The sequence below is a fragment of the Spermophilus citellus genome (assembly GCF_964194105.1).
Source record: "Spermophilus citellus genome assembly, chromosome: 18".
Lineage (NCBI taxonomy): Eukaryota > Metazoa > Chordata > Mammalia > Rodentia > Sciuridae > Spermophilus > Spermophilus citellus.
Window position 1 is genome coordinate 46,891,294 of NC_138200.1, and position 19,776 is coordinate 46,911,069.

A 19,776-nucleotide genomic window follows, 5' to 3' on the forward strand; every position below is an offset into this window, starting at 1 on the left:
CACAATCAATGAAAAAGCTTTTCCTCTAGGGTCTGGAACAAGGCAAAGATGCATTCATGCCATTTCTATTCTATATAGAACTGGGAGCACTATAAGGAGCAATTAGATAAGAAAAAGAAATAAAAGTATCTGAATCAGAAAGAAGTAAATTATCTCCATTTTTAGATGACATTGATTCTCTATGTAGACAACCCCAAAGACCACCAAAAAAAAAAAAAAAATTAGATACAATACATGAATTCAGTAAAACTCCTAGATACCAAAACCAACACACAAAAATCAGTACCATCTTCATATACAAATTTCATTGTACCTTAAAAAGAAATCAAGAAAGCAATCCCATTTATGATACCCCCCCACACACACACACCAAAAAAAAAAACCACTTATGGATAAATTTAATCAAAGAGGTGAAAAATGTCTGTAAACTGAAAACTAAAACATTGATGAAAGAAATTGGAGAGGTCACAAGTAAGTGGAAGAATATTCTGTGTTTATGGATTGAAAAAAATATATAATATGGTTAAAATAGCCTTATTACTGAAAGCAGTCTAGAGAGTCAAAGCAATGCCTTTCAAAATCCTAATGACGTTCTTCACAGAAATAGAAATGATCTCAAGATTTATATGGAACCACAAAAGAACCCCAAAAGCCAAGGCAATTCTGAGAATAAAAAACAAAGTTGGAGGCTGTATACTGCATTTTTTAAATTTGTTTTTCTAGATCTACTCTGCACCATTTTGAATCTGCTTTGTGCTTCAGAAAGCTAATTTCCAAAGGCTGATCAACTATACCCCATTGCCCTCTAATTTCTGCTGGTTTGGGCCTGTGGTAGACACCAGCAGGAGACTGGCCAGTGAGAGAAAAAGAATTCAGGCTTCTTTCCTGCTGGGCTGCACTCTGGTAACTCTCTCCCCTACCTAAATCCATGCTGCCTGCCAGGCAGCACCATGACCAGAGTGAATATGTAAGATGTGTGGGTATGCATAGGAAACTAGTCTTATTCAAAAGTGTAGATACCTAGGTATATTATTCAGGATCCTTGTAGAAAAGCCAGAGCCTTAAAAAGAGGTTATTTGCAGAGTTAAATAAACCATCAACTTCCTCCAGGACAAATATATACATGTTCTGTGTAATTTCAAATAAGTATTACTTTATTTTTGTGCATATCTGGAGATTTTATATTTAAATCATGGACTGAATTGACAAGAGACTAATTTGGTAAGGATAAGGGAAAATAGACCCTATTTGGTAGGAACATTATTTTTTTGCAATCTTTTTGAGATCAATTTTGCAGCACATATTCAAAATTAAAATGCACATCTCTCAGCAAAAACACTTTAAAGAATCTATCCTACAGATGTATATATGTGCCATATATATTTGTACATTTTTGTTAGTAAAGCAAAATTTTTACTACATTGTTAGTAAAAGCAAAGCATGGAAAATAAGCTAAACATCCATCTTTAAGAACATAATTTAAACAATTAGAAAATGTAATAAAATAGAAATACTCAGAAAATAGTTTGCATGTAATGGGGGGATCATGAAAAATCATTGGTTATATCTAGAAAGATATGCTGTCATTGTGTTTTGGGAAATAGTTTCCATTGAATACACATTCTTATTTTTTTAGCATTTATTTTGTGGATATTTGACATTGGCCTTTTCTTTATAAAATCTAAAGACAAGCTATAAAATTACATTTAAGTAGATGAGAAAGTGTGCATTTAAAAATAAACAAAACTGCCAGGTGTGGTGGCACAAGCCTATAATCCCAGTGGCTCAGGAGGCTGAGACAGGAGGATCACAAGTTCAGAGCCAGCCTCAGCAAAAGCACGGCTCTAAGCAACTCAGTGAGACTCTGTCTCTAAATAAAATAAAAAATAGGGCTGGGGATATGGCTTAGTGGTCGAGTGCCCCTGAATTCAATCCTGGTACCAAAAATAAAATAAATTAGTTTGACATGGAGATGGTGGACATTTAGATCCTATGATTAGTAACATAAATTCTGTTTATCAGCCACATAACTAATTGGTAATTTTATAAAAGCATCATTTTGATTCAAACGGACTTGACATCAAACGTCTTTCCAATAAACATCCCAAAGTAGGTCTGATGATTTTTAAAGGTGTGAATGTTAAAAGTCTAATATATTTTAACTTGAACAAACGTTTGTTGAAATATTGTGGACAAAATCAGTATATAATTATTTTGGATACCATGAATATGACAAAGTTGTGTCCAAGTGCAAATTCCTTCTTGAGAGACCTTTTAATTTTATATGTAGTAGGACTGAAATTTTTAGTTGAAGTTTAATCTTCTGCCTTTAGGCTCAAAATCACATTAAAAACACCCCTGATGGTTAAGTCCATGTTATCTGTTCACAATTGCTTCTAGAATGAATGATGCCTCTGAATGCTTTCAGGAGCTCTGAATGCTCATATCCATTTGGTTTCCAATTTATTTATTACCAAGTGTTGTGTCCTAACTGTTCCATTATAGTATTATTTCAGTTTTACCAAAACCCCTCAAGCACTTATATTTACAAACTAATGTGCTAGACACTGTGAGAATATAAAGATAAATAGGATACATTCCCTTGTCATGAAATTTATGTCTCACAAGAGAGGATGTGAGAGATCATAAAATTAAATTGTCAAGTGCAATATGAAGAGTCTTTGGGTTACTTGTTGCATTAATGCTTTAGTGTCTGACATTAGGTTATACTCATTAAATTAAGAAAAAATTAACTGAAATCTTCTATGGTTATTTAGTAAAATGTTTATTTTATAAAACCTATTGATTTCAGAAAAAAATCAATCATGGTAGTAAAGATAATGGCATACACCTTCTCCTGTTTCCTTTCTTAAATTACTATGGTACTTTTTTCACTATTTATTGACCAATGCTGATACATTACTATCAATCAAACTGTATGATTTATTCAGGTTTCAGTAATTTTTAATTAATTTATTTGCTCCTCCAGGATCCTATTTAGGATACCATAGTAGAATATGATGCTAGATGTAGTTATTAGTTCTCATGTACTATTCTTGCCTTTGTACTTCAGACCTTTTTGGCTTTTTTTTGTAAGCTTATAAATTTGAGGAGAACTAGTGAAGTATTATTTCACCTGAGATTTATCTATTTCTCATAATAGACTGGAGTTTGGCTGGAAAATCACATAGTAAAATGTTACTCTTATTAGTTCATATCAAGTGCTCATAATATGGACACAACTTTTCTGTTTGTCAAGTTTCTCCAATATCATAGTATGTTCCTGCTATCCCCCATTTCCAAAATGTACTTTTGGAAGAAAGGGAATACACCCAGTCAACACTTAGTGAGAATTATGTTCCATTTGTTATAGGTTGAATATACTATATTTATAATTCTTCTGCATGAGAGATCTTTTCCCTATTTATTTATTCTTCTATCCTCTTTTAAACAGTATGAATTCATGAATACTTATTTTATACTTTAAATTAGAATCGATATTACTTCATCTATGTTATCATTCAAATTATTCTGACTATGTTTATTGTAAACTCTTTCTGTTGGTTCCTGTGTCCCTTTGACATAAGTTCATTGTTCTGTGTATGTATGTATGTATGTGTGTGCATGTGACTACTTTTTTCTGGTACTGTAAGACTCTTCAGATTTATCATTTATATATTACTCATATCCCACCCAACAATCAGTAATTTTTTTCAAGGTGCCCTGGGTCCTCCTTTTGGAAAATGGCAATAGATAACAAGTTCTATTCAGTGTGTGTGCTCATTGCTACCGGAGTTTTTTTTTTTTTTTTTTTTTTTTCTTTTCCTTCTGGTATCCCTTAGTTGACTGAGCAAGGGGATGCAAATATATATGGGTTTATATATATATGTATATATATATATGTTTATACTTATGTATATATATATGTATATACACACATATGTATCAATTAATATTTCTATAGCTATTATAAGCAATAATATTTCTTATCTAAAGTAAGTTTTTACTGATCTTTCCAACTCTCATTTCTACATGGACCATTTTAGCCTCTTTCCTGTGCTTTATGGTAATCTCCCAATCCAACAGTTGAAAACTTTCTTTTGCCACCCACCAATCTGATTTAACTGTTCAATTTCAACATACTCATGCAGTGTTTTCTGAAGTGTGAACTCATACTACTGAGTGGAGGGAAAAAAAACTATCAACTAGAGAATAATGCTTATGTACAAATCCTTTTGTTTTTAGTGTTAGATACTCCACCATCACATAGGAATATGTTTTCTCTGCCATTTCAATGAATTTATTCCATGTATATCAACTATAGGTTCATTCTCCTGTCACATCTGCATTCTATCTGAAGATTGCCCTGTGTCGCGACCCCCTTGCCCGCAAGGAAGACGCAACAACAGGAATCTTCTTTCAGCCGTTTATTCAGGTCCCTGATATTTCTTCTTCTTCCTCTCGGATGCCTCTCCCAGCCTTAATAAAGCATCTCAAGCCCCAATGCGAAGCTGCCACGTGGAGCTTTCTCATAGGGTGTTAAAAAACCATGCGCCAACTCTCCCAAATAAGGAGTTGTTTGTTACAGACCACAGCGGAGCCAGCGCCATCTTGTAATGGCGACCACAGTCCGCAGAAACGGCTCACCACAGTTCCCCCTTTTGTTTTCCAAAAACAATACAGGCGAGAGTAGAGGTCCTATCCCACTGTGCAGAAGTGGCTGCATAGTATGGCTCAGCCCCAAGGAGGGCCCTTCCCCAGATCTGAGGCCATATCAGCCGACGCCTTTTTTCGTGGGACGGGGCGTGGACACGTCTAACCCGCATGCAATAGGACATGCTCTCCTTGAGGTCCACTTCAAGGATCACTCAAGTGCAGTGCCTTGCCTCGCATCCTGTATCGTGATGATGGTGGACGAAGGGGGATGGCTGAGGCTGAACTGTGGCTGTATAGAAATATGACGACAAACAAGTTGGCAACACCCTAAAAGAAAGGCACGGGTCTTAAGGCGATAGAAAAGCACTAGTGTGGAAACCCATCTGCGTGCAATGGCAGTAAAGCCGGCAGAGTGCAAGGGCTTTCCAACACTAAGAGAATAACAAAGAAAGACATGTCGATCCCAGTGCAATGTTCATAAAACTTGGGGTGCAACGACCATGTCAAAGATTTACTGTTTAATCTGCGCAAGCCAGACTTGAGGTGAGATGCCATTTTCTAAAGCTGCAAGAGCTTGTATGATAAAGAGAGCTAAGGACAGGCGTTCTTTAGGAGTATGTTCAGCTCCTATTCCCCCCTTTTGTTTTTGTAAAGTTTCCTTTAAGGTGCGATGAGCACGCTCAACAGTAGGCTGCCGCATAGTGGCAAGCACACATAATTGGAAAGGTTTATCACTTTGGAGCCTGCATAAAGTAGCATGTTGTATAGCTTCTTCTACTGTCATAAGGGCCGCTCTAGCCTCTTTAGTGAGGCTACGAGGGGAAGTAAGATCTGGATCACCCCTAAGAGTAGCATACAAAGGCTGTAGCATAACATTAGAAATATGTAAATATCCTCGTATCCAATTAATATCTCCCAGCAGTTTTTGATAATCATTTAGAGTTTGGAGATCCTGAGTTCGTATGGTGATTTTTTGTGGTCGTAATTTGCCATACCCAATTGTTGCTCCCAAATACTTAATAGAATCCCCTGTTTGAACCTTTTCAGGTGCAATATGCAGTCCATATTGAGCTAACAACTTCACTAGGTCTTTATAGGCCTCATGAATTGTCTGCTCTAATTTAGCAGCCAATAATACTGTATCAAGTAATCCCACAATAGATTTACCTTCTATGCTTAATTCCAAAGTAGGGCGATTGCTCATATCTAGTGACAAACAAGCACAATTCCCTCCGGTGGCACCAATCTCATTCCCTGTCCGTGACCTTGAGTCAGCAGGGAAGTGATTATGCAAACTAGGCAAAATTAGTAATTGAGCAATCCGATCTCCTGGGGAGATGGACACAATGCCCCCTGGAGCTTCCACCATAACCTTTACTATCCCTACAGTATCAGGACCTATGACTCCGGGGAAAACACGAAGACCTTGTAAAATAGAGGATGCACGTCCAATTAGCAAACCTACAGTGCCAGGTGGTAAAGGCCCTTTGAACTCAGTTTCCACCAATTGGACTCCCATCTTAGGTGTTAATACGAGTCTGGAGGTGGAACAGAGGTCCAATCCCGCGGCACCTGTAATGGCTCTCCGCGTTTCATGGGATGGCGTAGAGATGGCCATGTCTCGGGTTCGGGTGTAACATTCTCCACTGCCCCATATATTTGTGGGCCCTGGGGTCGAGGGCCCCGTCGGCCGTTTTTTGGCCCAGCTGAAATAGGTTGTCCATGAATGTCCCTCACTGATCTACACTCTTTTGCCCAATGCTTCCCCTTTTTGCATCTTGGACACAACCCCGGTAGACGAAAGCCATTGGAAGGGCCACCGTGAGGAGGTCCAGTAAAATTGTCTTTTTTGGGACATTCACGTCTGACATGACCGGGTTGGCCACAATGGAAGCACGTTCCGGCGGCAGGACCGCCCCCTTTTGCAATCCGAAGGACAGCAGCTGCAAGACCTGCATTAGTTAAAGGTCCTCCAATCTCTCTACACACCTTCATCCATGCTTCTATGCCTTTGTTCTTATAAGGAGCGATTGCTGCTTTACATTCCTTGGTGCATTGCTCAAAGACCAATTGCTTAACAAGGGGCATGGCTCTATCAGGATCCCCAAAAATCTTTCCAGCGGCATCCACCATCCTTGCTACAAAGTCTGAAAAGGGTTCTGTAGGGCCTTGTATAATCTTGGTCAAATTACCAGATACCTCTCCTCTGTTTGGAAGTGACTTCCATGCCCGAATGCAAATGTTATTAATTTGATCATATACCTCAAGAGGGAATCCTGTCTGTTGATTAGCAAATCTACCTTGCCCCAAAAGCATGTCCTTATCCCAATGAGGATGTCCCGCCGCATGGTTTTGGGCGGCCTGTTCTATTGCGCCCTCTAACACAAATGTTCTCCAGTCCAAATATTTACCTGGGGAAACACAAGCCTGAACAAGGCTAGCCCAATCAGAGGGAGTCATACAGTATCTAGACAGACTCTCCACCTGAGTTAGTGTGAAGGCGGCATCCACCCCATAAGTGCGCACAGACTCCGCCAGGGTCTTCACAATTTTAAAATCTAAAGGCTCATGGAATCTTCCCCTATTATCGTCCTGAAAAACTGGATAAGCAAGACCCATCTCAGCGTGAACAGCCTTCCATGTTTGAGCATGGAAAGCTCTCCCCGAAACACCCCCACCATACGGCGGTGGATCCGGAGGATCACATTTCTTGAACCCCTGCTTATCTTTGCTCCCTTCTCCTACAGCTAAACTCCCTAGCTGGCGAGACAGCCTCCCAAGCTCCTCCTCCTCATTCTCCTCTTCCTCTGACCCACTTTCACATGGAGGTGTGCGCAGCGCACTGAGATCTGGATACAATCGCCTCTTCCCCTGTTTCACGCTCCGCACACTTCCATCCTCCCGAGATACCTCACTTCCTGCCGTCTCTGATTTCTCCTCATGTAATTGTTCTAGAACTTCCTGTCCTTTAGTAAGTGCGTCATGACATCTGTCCTCTGTGAGGCAACTACGGACTATTCTCCAAAGGGGTATCACCCCGCCCTCTAATATGCCCTGCTAAGAAGCAAAGTCAAGATCTTTGCCTAATTTATCCCAACTAGGTATGGTAAGGCTGCCCGAAAATGCAAACCACGGTGCAGCAATATCTATCTTCTGTAAAAATCTCTGTAAAGTACGATGCTTCACTTCCAGGCCCTTGGAACGTAACAGGCCATCTAGGGCCAGGAGAAGCGGACTTGAAGATGCGGCACCCATGACACAACAACAAAAGAAACACAGAAAACAAAAGACACAGACGACAAAAGAAACACAGAAAACAAAAGTGAAAGTACACATTGCAGCTGCAATAAAATATGAGGCTCTCTCTTTCTTTGTAGAGGAGCTGACCCCGCTTTGGTCGCGGATCCCACTTACTGGGACTATCCCCGCTTTGGTCGCGGGTCCCACTTACCTGGGACTATCCGGTGCACCACCCCTGACGACTGAAAGTTCTGGTTCCCGGGTTTCGGCACCACTTGTCGCGACCCCCTTGCCCGCAAGGAAGACGCAACAACAGGAATCTTCTTTCAGCCGTTTATTCAGGTCCCTGATATTTCTTCTTCTTCCTCTCGGATGCCTCTCCCAGCCTTAATAAAGCATCTCAAGCCCCAATGCGAAGCTGCCACGTGGAGCTTTCTCATAGGGTGTTAAAAAACCATGCGCCAACTCTCCCAAATAAGGAGTTGTTTGTTACAGACCACAGCGGAGCCAGCGCCATCTTGTAATGGCGACCACAGTCCGCAGAAACGGCTCACCACAGCCCTGACTTCCTAAATAATTTCTGTTTTAATTTGCACCCATTAGAGTTAATTATTTGCTATATATTTCTGTGTATTTAATAAACATAGTGTCATATATCATAATTAAAATAAGAGTAGCTTCACTCCCTTAAAAATACTGCTGTGATTCACCTATTTAATCTTCTCTCCATCTCAAACCTCACAACCGATGCTTAACTTTATTATCTCTATGGTTTTGACTTTCTCAGAATGCTTTCTATTTATTTATTTAAATTAATTAATTTATTTGTTGTAATTTGTTATGCATGACAACAGAATGCATTTCAGTTCATAGTACACAAATGAAGCACATTTTTTTTCATTTCTATAGTGTACACAAAGTAAAGTCACACCATTCATGTCTTCTTCCATGTACCTAGGGTATCAGAAAGCCATTTAAATAGAATCATGTACTTAATCACTTCCTTTTCTATGCAGAAGCTTTTTGGTTTGATATTTTCCCATTTATTGAATCTTGTTTTTTATTTCTTGAGTTCTACAGGTCTTGTTAAGGAAGTCAGTGTCTGTGCCAATATGTTAGAGGGTTGACCTGTGCTTTCTCCTAATTGTTGCAGTGTTTCTGATCTATTTTCCAAGACTTTGTTTCGATTTGATTTGATCTTTGTACAGCATGAGACAGATTAATGTCATTCTTCTGCATATGGATGTCAAAATTTCCTAGCACCTTTGTTAAAAAGGCTAGTTTTCTCCAACATTTATATTTGGCACATTTGTCAAGTATCAGATGACTTAAGTATGTGAATTTTTCTGTGTCTTCAATTCTATTCCATTGGTCTTCAAATTTATTTTTATCCTAATACTTTTTTTTTGTTACTATAGCTCTGGAGTATAAAATTTGAGTTCAGATACTCTGATGCCTCCCATATTATTCTTATTGTTCAGGATTTCTTTTGCTATTCTGGGTTTCTTTAAATTCCAAATGAATGTAAGTGCTGTTTTTTCTAGTCCTGTGATGAATAGCATTGATATTTTGATGGGGATGCATTAGTCTGTAAAATCTTCTGTACAGCAAAGGAAAGGAATAAAAGCACTCAAGGAAGGCCTACAATGGGAGAAAACTTTTGGCCACTTATTTCTCCAACAGAGAATTGATATCCAGATTATAAAAAGAACTCAAAAAACTTAACATACACACAAAAAAACCAATCAATAAATGGGCAAAAGAACTACACAGACATTTCTCAAAACAAGAAATATCAATGTCCAACAGATATATGAAAAAACATGTTCTATGTATCTGACAATCAGGGAAATGCAAATCACAACTGTATTGAGATTTCATTTGATTCCAGATAGAATGGTGATCCTCAAGAATACAAATAATAATAAATTCTGTTGAAGAGGTGGGGGAAAACGTACACCCATACATTGTTGGCGAGACTACAATTTTATACAACTACTGTATAAAGCAATATGGAGATTCGTCAAAAGACTAGGAATAGAACCATCATATTACCCAGCTATCCCACTCTTCGATATTTATCCACAAGAACTAAAATCAGAAGACTATAGTGTTTCAGGCTCACCGATGTTGATAGAAGTACAATTCACAATAGTCAAGTTATGGCCTCTAAACAGATGAATGGATAAAGAAAATGTGGTATACATATACACAAAGGAGTTTCCTCAACCATAAAGAAGAATAAAAATATGGCATTTGCTGGTAATAGATGGAAGTGGAGACCATCATGCTAAGTATATAAGTCAAATAGCTAATGTTTTCTCTCCTATGAGAAAACAAGAACAAAGTAAGGCAAAAAGGGTGGTGGGGGTGCAGATTTCACCAACACAAGGGGAAGATCAGTAAAAGAAGGAAATTGAGGGGGATTTGGGTAGAGACAGGAAAAGGGAGGAAATGCAGTATGAATTTAACAAAATTACACTGTATACATATTTGAATATACCCCAGTGAATTACCACTTTATGTGTATCTATAAATCAACAATATAAAAAGTGATTGAAAAAAGAAGAAATACCAGTAGAATATAGGAAGGGAAATAGGGGGAAGGAAGAAGGGAGAGAAAGAAGTAGCATGAAAAACCAAATGGAGAAAATTTAATCCATTGCATATTTAATTATGTCAAAATGAACCCCATTATTATGTATAACTACAATGCACTAATAAAAAACATCCTGTTAAAAAATAGAATCATGGGATACACAGCCTTTGCAGACCACTTTTTTCTGTTAGTGTTATGCACTCCAGATACATCCATGTCTGCGAGGCAAGATAGCTCATTACTTTTTATCACTGAATAGTACTCTGTTGTATGGATGTGACACAACTTGTTTAGCCATTTACCTATGAAAGATATTTTCACTGATACCAGTCTTTATCGATAATGAATAAAGCTGCTATAAACATTTGCATACTGATTTTCTGTGTTGGAATGGTTTTTACCATTTTTTTGTTATTTCTATTCTTAAGAAAAACCTTGAGCTTGGAGAAATTTTCTAGGTATTTTATTGCATTTCACTTACTAATACAAATGAAGTACATAAAAGTACTTTACTACAAAATTGTCATCTTAAATGGTTACTTGTCTGACTATAAGTGCACTTTAAATTCCAAATTCTGCCTTCACAGGTGGCTGTTCTAATCTAATCCTTTAATCTTATCCCCCATTTGATGTTGTACTGATGGTAATTACCTTTTTTATTGTCTGTCAGTCAGCTTCATGTAGACGGACGTTGGTAGTTTTAATCAGACAGAATGCTTTTAATTTCTCTATTAGATCTCCCGATAGAACTTTTTTGAATGGTTTACTAAACTCTAAATCAATTACTTCTTTTGAATTGGTTTTAACTATAACAAGAGTCGAGGAAGGCTATCAGTTGTGCCTGATATGCTCGAGTTTTATTATCAAATACCATAAGTCAGACAGCAGACGTTTTGTCTCCAAAAGAGACCTTTGGTACATTTGCTAATGCAACTATGAATGTTAATGGGTTCTTAGAATCTAAGGATAATGTTTTTAAACATTTCTGGACAAATGTTATTCAAGTAACTAATGCTGTCATTTATTTTGTTTCTGCTATGAGAAGAGTCTGGCTTTACCTACATGTTCTGTTTATTCTGATCCTCACCTTCTGCTAAGTATTTTGCTAGTTGTATCCTACTGATATCTTTGATGCAAAAGGCTGGAAAAGAGAAGTAAGAAGAGAAGAGTGATTTTTTTTTTTTAAAGATGATCTCCTACACCATGTTCAATAAACAGAAAGAAAGCATTTGAGTTAGCTTGAAATTATTTTTGACTTCTTAATTGTGTCCTGTGAAATATGACCCTACCCTAAGATCAGAAGCTTTAAGGAGATTACTTATCTATTCCTATGTCTCATCCAAAGGAAGTCAGTACAAACAGATAGAATGGTGTTGTGGTAACAAATACAACAATGAGAGACTAGCATAACCAAATGTAAATGAAGTTTAAATGACATAGCAATCTGAGGCAATTTGCTTAGTGACTTAGTTTTGAAAAAAATAGGAGTAGCAAAATTAGGTACTTCAGAACTATAATTATTCACTTTGGAAAACCTGTAGGCACTAAAAAAAGCCCTTTGTAATTTCTTTGCTATTATTCTGTTTCTATTTTGCTATTATTTTCTTTGGGTTTTGGATCAGTCTGCGATATCAAAAAAAAAAGAGAGAGAGAGAGAGAGAGAGAGAGAGAGAGAGAGAGAGAGAATATATCTAATATAGGCAGAGAAATGGACCCAAAGCCATGGCTCCTGGCTCTTGCAGGCAGCAGGATGGACCAACCACAAGGCCTTCTTCCTGTGTGGGTTGGAAGGTACTGACTACACTCTGGATCAGTCCTGCACCCAGGTGGACAGGATCTTCAACTATTACTCTGCACCACTTTGAAGCTCTGCTCGCTTTTCCCGGGCGTCTGCAATGGGAATCTGCTCTACTGACCATGGAGAAGTATTTATTTCATCGAACATATCCCTTAGCCCCTACTACATGACAGGTGCCTGATTTTTAAATGGTCAGCAGTATGTCATGGCTTCACTGGGCTAATGTAAAGATGTTGGCAGAATCATACTTCTTTCAAGGGGCTCTGGAAGAATCTGCCACTTCATCTTCTCCACTCTCTAGAGGCCACTCACATTCTTTGGATCATGGCGTTTTTCTCCATCTTCAAAGACAATATCTAAAGCATCAGGAGAAACCACAGGAGGTCAAGGGTTGTGGGAATTCTTTCCAGAACCACTTAGCTTCAAATTTACCCATGAAAGGGAAACCCTATGAAGCCTAACTTTGGTCCTCTGGGACCCATGGACCTTTTCATTCACCTGGAGAGGAAATTCAAAGTTCAATCATTCTGCAGCTAACTCTTCCTTAAAACGTCCACCATTGTATTATACTAATTATTTTTTGGTCTTTATTTCTAGTTTCCAAGTATATATGTGCCACGCTTGGTTCTTTTTGGCTCATGTGTGCCAGGTGTCATTGATGCTTAGCTACAGTTTGAAAAGCTCTTGGACACAAAGATAGCAGTGTGTGCCTGTCCAGGTCCTAAATCCCATGTGAAGTGGTTGCAACCTGCCTTGAGTTTTATCTGTGGTGGTCTTATGCTTTCCTTCTCTCTCCCCCCACTCTTCCTTTGGTTTATCACCATAAAATTTCCCACAGTGAATCTGTTGTCTCTGTGTTAGGTGAGCACAGATATAATGATTCTTGCTTTGACTGAAGGAAAAAAATTCTTCTGGCTTTAAATCTTAAGTGAAATATTTGGGCAGTAAAAAAACAAAAACAAAAGTAACATCCAAAGGTTATTTTCTATCTACATGGGTGTATCTATAGCAATTTTCTGCCATTTGCTCTGTCTCCTTATGTCTTTCTGAACAAATGGGATCTCAATACATACTGGCTTGCATACTTGCCTCCCCTCACGTGGATTCTTTCTGAGGAGCACCTGTGTGTGCTCATGATCCCTTCCTGACTTCTCTTTTCAGGGCCCTCCTAATAGACACTCAGGTTATTTCTACTCTTTCACCTCAAAAATATTGCTGCCCTGAGCATCAAAGGGAAAAAAGAAGATTAGATTTCATCCATGTCTGTTATGGAGATGATGGACTTTGGCAGTCGGTGCATATTACAAACCTAAGAAAGAATTAAATAATTGCAAATTCCAGTTGTACTCTTGATCAAAAAGAGCCCTGCAACCTTAGGCAACTTACTTGATCATGCTGGTCTCCAGGTTTCTCATCTACAGAATGATGATCTCTGTGTTCTTTGAATACTAATAGTTTGCATCTTTCCCTTAAGCATTTTGAAGGATACTGATCACAGAATAAGAAACGAATGATTTGATTTCCAGTATCATATTTTATTTTTACTTGTATTCAGCTAATGACAATTTCCATCACAAATCTGCAAACTACTCTTCATGAGACACATTTGGCTGGCTACCTTTCATATAAATAAAGATTTATTGGAACACAGCCATATTTATTTTTCCACATATTATTTATTCCTGTTTTTGCAGTTCATCATCAGAAATGAGCTATGGTGGCTGAGATGACAGAGAACTTGGAGCCTGCCAACACCAAAATATTTACTATCTTGCCCTTTATAGAAAATAAATTTCTAACTTCTTCTCTATGTAAACATCAATCTCTACATTTGTAAAACAAGGAAATTGTACCTGATTTAACCAACTTGTACTGCTGTGGCAACCATGAAAAAAAAATGAATAAGAAAGTATTCAGAAATATTACAAATACTAGAGCTTTTAAACAATATTATTATGCTGCATTATGGTCCTTTCCATCCATTAATTTCAAGATCATTAATTCTGTACTTATCATCTTTCTCTTACATTTTTTCTAAACCCAATATATTCAAGGGCTCTAACAAAACCACATGTAGAACATACTAGCCACAAGCAGGACCCTGACCCCTAGCCCAACCTACCTCCTTCTCTGGTCTCCCCAACCTTTAAATCATGCTTCCAGGTGGTTAATACTTGTATATGAACCCTGCTGCTGGCAATGCTTTATCTGCCTCTTTACCACCAGCAGCAGCCCTCATCAAGCCTTCCAACTAGTGGTGTAGGCCTCCCCAGGGAGGGCATAAATGAGACATAGGTCTTCTTAGGCCTTTGAAGAGATTCCAGGGTCTAGTAAAAGAGCTCAGAGAGAAGAGGGCCAAAGTGGGACTCATTACATCATGGAACTCAGAACATCCATTGCCTGGGTCTCACAACAGGTTTTCCTGCTCACTTCCCTCTCCTACCTAGTCCAGACTATCAGCTCTGTGCAGAAGATTGCAATCATCTCCTGACTCTTCTCTCTGTAAATATTTGTTTCTGCCATATGATTTTTAAACCTGCTGGAAAAGTGATTATTCCCAAAGACAGAATCCTTCCCATCAACTCCCTACCTTCATTGACTTAAGAACAGTTTAGAAGCTCCTTTAACTACCTAATGATGTAGACACGAAGGGGTGTATTTTGATTCTTGCCTCCTTTATCACCTCCATCCCACACCACTCTCCTCTGTGTCCTTGTCGTATGCCAGTAGTTCCACTGGGCTTTTTGCACATGCTCTTCCCTGAGCTGGGACACCACGTTTGCCACAACCATCTTGGCTGACCTTTCCTCTGCCTTTAGATCTTCTCCTCCAGGTCAGTTATTCCTTTAAATATCGGCAATTCTCAACCCTAGCTGAACACGAGAATTTTCAAATATCAATGATCATGCTACAATAGAGACTGACTAAATGAGACATGCAGGGATAGAGGGCAGATCTGAGTATTATCACAAAGCTCTTCAGGTGATTGTGCTTTAGGAAGGGTGGGAAAATAATGGTTCTACTTTATAACCATGTGCATGAACCTCTCCTTTATAGTTACTTAAATTAAAGGTGAAGTCTAGAAGTAAGGCAAGTATTTGATTTTCTTTCTCCTTGGTAAGTTCCAGGATGGAAGTGACCCTCACTTATTCAATCATTGATCAGTATTTTTTTAATTCATTTTCTGTGTATTGCACTCTATTCTACTCAATGGATATGGAGAAGTGAACAGTACTCTTCCTGCATAGGATGTTTTCCAGAGCATTATAGGGTTTCAGTTTGCATTTGATGGATGACTAAATAAGTACTCTTATGTTTTCAGGTTTATTCTTCTAAGGTTTTATTATTTTCTCCTTCCCAAGATAACTCGTCATTCCTTCCAAAATACTTGGAACAGTGAAGTTCTGAGCTGAGCTTTTCAAGCACTTTAAATAATTGTTCAACTTCCAGCTTCACATTGTCTTTTATGACAGTCTTTTGGATTTCTTAATTATTGCATTTGTGTCTCTCCCAGTAGCTCAGATAATAAAACTATAGTCTGGATTAACATTCATCAGACAGAAATAAAAATAATAAAAAAAGCTTCCGGTTTTATTTTGTGACACTGCTACATCACCATTTTTCTCTGTCTTTGGAAATAAATTGTTGGCAGATCTGCAAATTTTACTGTCTGCTCCCTGGAACCCTTGGCAGCATGTCACCTGTTCCAGGAGATTTTTATATTCAGGGCACAATTCAGAGCTCAGGAAGAATTCTTTACTGATTTCTTCCAGCCATTAATCATTGCCTACCACCTCACTATTAGGCAAGTGTCTCAGACTACACATGTGCATTCAATTAAGTGTTGATTGTTTCAGTTTATGGATTATCTGGCTACCGTGCTTTGTTTTTGTTCTTTTCTCCTGAATTCCTTTCCAGTCTTCATCTCCTAACTCAGTTTCTTCATGGGTTTTTGCCACCAACAGACGCATAGGAAGTGGAAAAAATAAAAATAAAGTGAGCCTTTACATCTTTATCGGTAAATCAACTGAAAAATGGGAAACATTAGAGCAATTAATTTTAAAATGAATGGACTAAATAATCACTACACTTTCTTCTGTTATTCTTCCTACCTCTTCACCCTCTTCATCCTAATTTCTGACCAAAAAAAAAAAAAAAAAAGAGAGAGAGAGGCAGCATACCAGAATGGATGGAAAACTGAGATAACTGAGAAGCCAGAGGAATTGATTTTGAATTCTGCTTCTGTCACATAATAGTTATGGTCTTAACCAATTATCTGAACCTTAATTTCTGCATCCATGAGATCAAGATCAATTAATGGCATTGTCATTTGCCTATGTGAATGAAAAAAAAACCATTGGATTAAGATGAAATCACTGATTGAAATGCTTGCTGGTATATATAAGAACATGCTATTATTCAGACACACAAAAGTTTATACCAAAGCAATTCATGTGTCAGTAAGCTGAACTCACAATATAGCTGCCCTTAAAAACACACTAAAACTCACACGTTTAAAGTTACGGTCATGGACCATAAATAGATCTTTGGTGGCGGCTGGGACAGCTGAGTCAGAAGCTAACCTCGACTCATGGTGAGGACAAGAGTTAAAAAGCTAAAGCCTAATGGGGCTTCCAAATTCCATATCTACTAATAGTTCATATTGAATATCAGATGCAGGACAAAGTCCAAAGTTAAACAGAAAATTATATTTGAGCTTCAGAGGGAGTGACAATTTTATAATATTAATGATATGAATGAAGGAGTAAAGTGTAAACAAAAATTCTGCCTATCCCATTGTTTGTTTATTTATTTATTTATTTATTTATTAATACAGAATTGGGCAAGGAAGCTAGGAGTGCTTTACCACTGATCTACATCCCCAGTTGCATATTTTTTTTTCAATTTTTTTTTAAATAGGGTCTCTAAATTGCCAAGGCTCACCTCAAACTTGCACTTCTCTTGTCTCAACTTCCTGAGTAGCTGAGATTATAGGTGGACATTTTAGCACCAGGTTTATCTATCCCACTCCCAATGATTGGCTGAGATTTTGTTCATTCTCTCCAGTTTTCTCTTCTTTTCCTTCCCAACTACAATCCTACTCATCCTTTAATGTTTCTTACTAAGGGGATACTTACAGGCTGTATCAGAATCTTTAGGGTGTATTTTGAGGGTAAGACTTGTAAATTCCATAATAACATACACAAAGACTCATATAATATGCATTTTATGTAGGAAAATTTACAAAATATATTTTTATGAATTTCAGTTTACAAAAATTTTCATAAGGGCTGGGATGTAGCTCAGTGGCAAAGCGTCTGCCTTGCATTCGAAAAGCCCTGGGTTCGAACCCCAGTTCCAAAAAAAAAAAAAAGACAAAATAATTTTCATAAAATATCAAAATTGAGGGCTAATTTCTTCAGATAATTTAAGAGATATAATTCTGTGAAAGTTTTAAAATAAACTTTGTTATGTATAGTTATGCTACATAATATGATGCTATGGGGCATATAGTGAAGGAAATTAACACATCCTTCATCTCAGATAATTATCCATTTGTTTTTTGTTTTGTTTTGTTTGTTTTTATAGCAAAATCAACAAAAATGTACTCCTTTATCAATAATTCTAAATACAGTACAATCCTATCAACTGTACTCCTCATGTTGTACGTTAGATCTCTAGACTGGTTCAAATGGCAGGATTTTCTTTTCTATGCCTGAGAAATGTCCCACTGTATGCATATATACACCACAATTTTTTTATTCACACACTGGCAGACTCATAGGTAGGTTTTCTTCAGTTATTGGCTATTATGGAAAATGATATAATGAACACGAGTATAGATAACCTATTTTGAGGTGACCATTTTCTTTCCTTTGAGAATATGCTCAGATGGGGGATTGCTGGATCACCTGGGAATTCTAGTTTTAATTTCCTGAGGAACTTCTCTAGTATTTTTTTCCTAGTGGCTACACCTATCCACACTCCCACCAATAATGGACTATGGTTCTCTTTTCTCCATACTCCCACCCACATTTGTTATCTTCTGACTTTTGATAATAGCCATACTAATGGGTGTGAGGAAAAATCTTGTGGTTTTGTTTTTCATTTCCCTAATGAATGACGTTGAGCACCTTCATATACTTGTAGGCCAGTTTAATGTCTTTATTGGAGAAATGTATATTCAGGTCTTCAGTCTTTTTTTTTTTAGTGAAATCTATAAGTGAAATATTTATTAGTGTGTACACAATGTAATTTGTGGCATTAATAGCAGAAAATTGGCCAAAGTAATAAAACTGTATTTTTTAAAAAAAAATGTTATTTGTTTTCTTTAGTTCTACATGACAGTAGAATGTATTTTGTCATATCATACATACATGGATTATATAACTTCCCATTTTTGTGGTTGTACATGATGTGGAGTTACACTGGTCATGTATTTACATAGGAACAGAGGAAGGTTATGTCCAATTCATTCTACCCTCTTTCCTATTATCCCCACTCCTTCCTTTTATTCCCATCTAATCAAATAAACTTCTATCCAACCCCTGCCCCTCATTGTGAGTCAGCATCCAAACATCAGAGAAAACATTTGGCCTTTGGTTTTTGTGGGTTGGCTTATTTCACTTAGCATGGTAGTCTCCAGTTCCATCTATTATCAGTAAATGCCATAATTTCATTTTTCTCTATGGCTGAGTGATATCCATTGTGTATATGCACCACATTTTCTTTATCCATTCGTTTGTTGAGGGGTGCCTCGTTTGGTTCCATAGCTTAGCTATTGTGAATTGAGCTGCTATAAACGTTTATGTGTCTGTGTCCCTGTAGTATACTGATTTTTTTTTTTTTAAAGAGAGAGTGAGAGAGGAGAGAGAGAGAGAGAATTTTTAATATTTATTTTTTAGTTCTCGGCGGACACAACATCTTTGTTGGTATGTGGTGCTGAGGATCGAACCCGGGCCGCACGCATGCCAGGCGAGTGCGCTACCGCTTGAGCCACATCCCCAGCCCTAGTATACTGATTTTAAGTTCTTTGGTATATACCAAAAAGTGTTATAACTGGGTCAAATGGTTTTTCCATTTCAAGCTTTCTGAGGAATCTCCATACTGCTTTTCATAGTGGTTGCACCAATTTGCTGTCCCAACAACAACACATGAGTGTACCTTTTCTCCTCATCCTTGCCAACATTTATTGTTACTTGTATTCTTGATAATTGCCATTCTGATTGGGGTGAGTGCAGTCCATTATTTAATTGGGTTATTTTTCTTTTCCCTTCCTCCCTGACTCCCTTTCTCTTGTGGTGATAAAGATTTAACCCAGAGTCTCACATACACTAAGTACACTCTCTATCACTGAGTTACAGTCCCAGTTCCATTTCTTTAATACTGAGTTGTACATGTCCTTGATAAATTTTGATGTTAACCCCTCAGAAATATATGATTTGTTAATATTTTTCCCAGTCTATAAATCACCATTTAATTT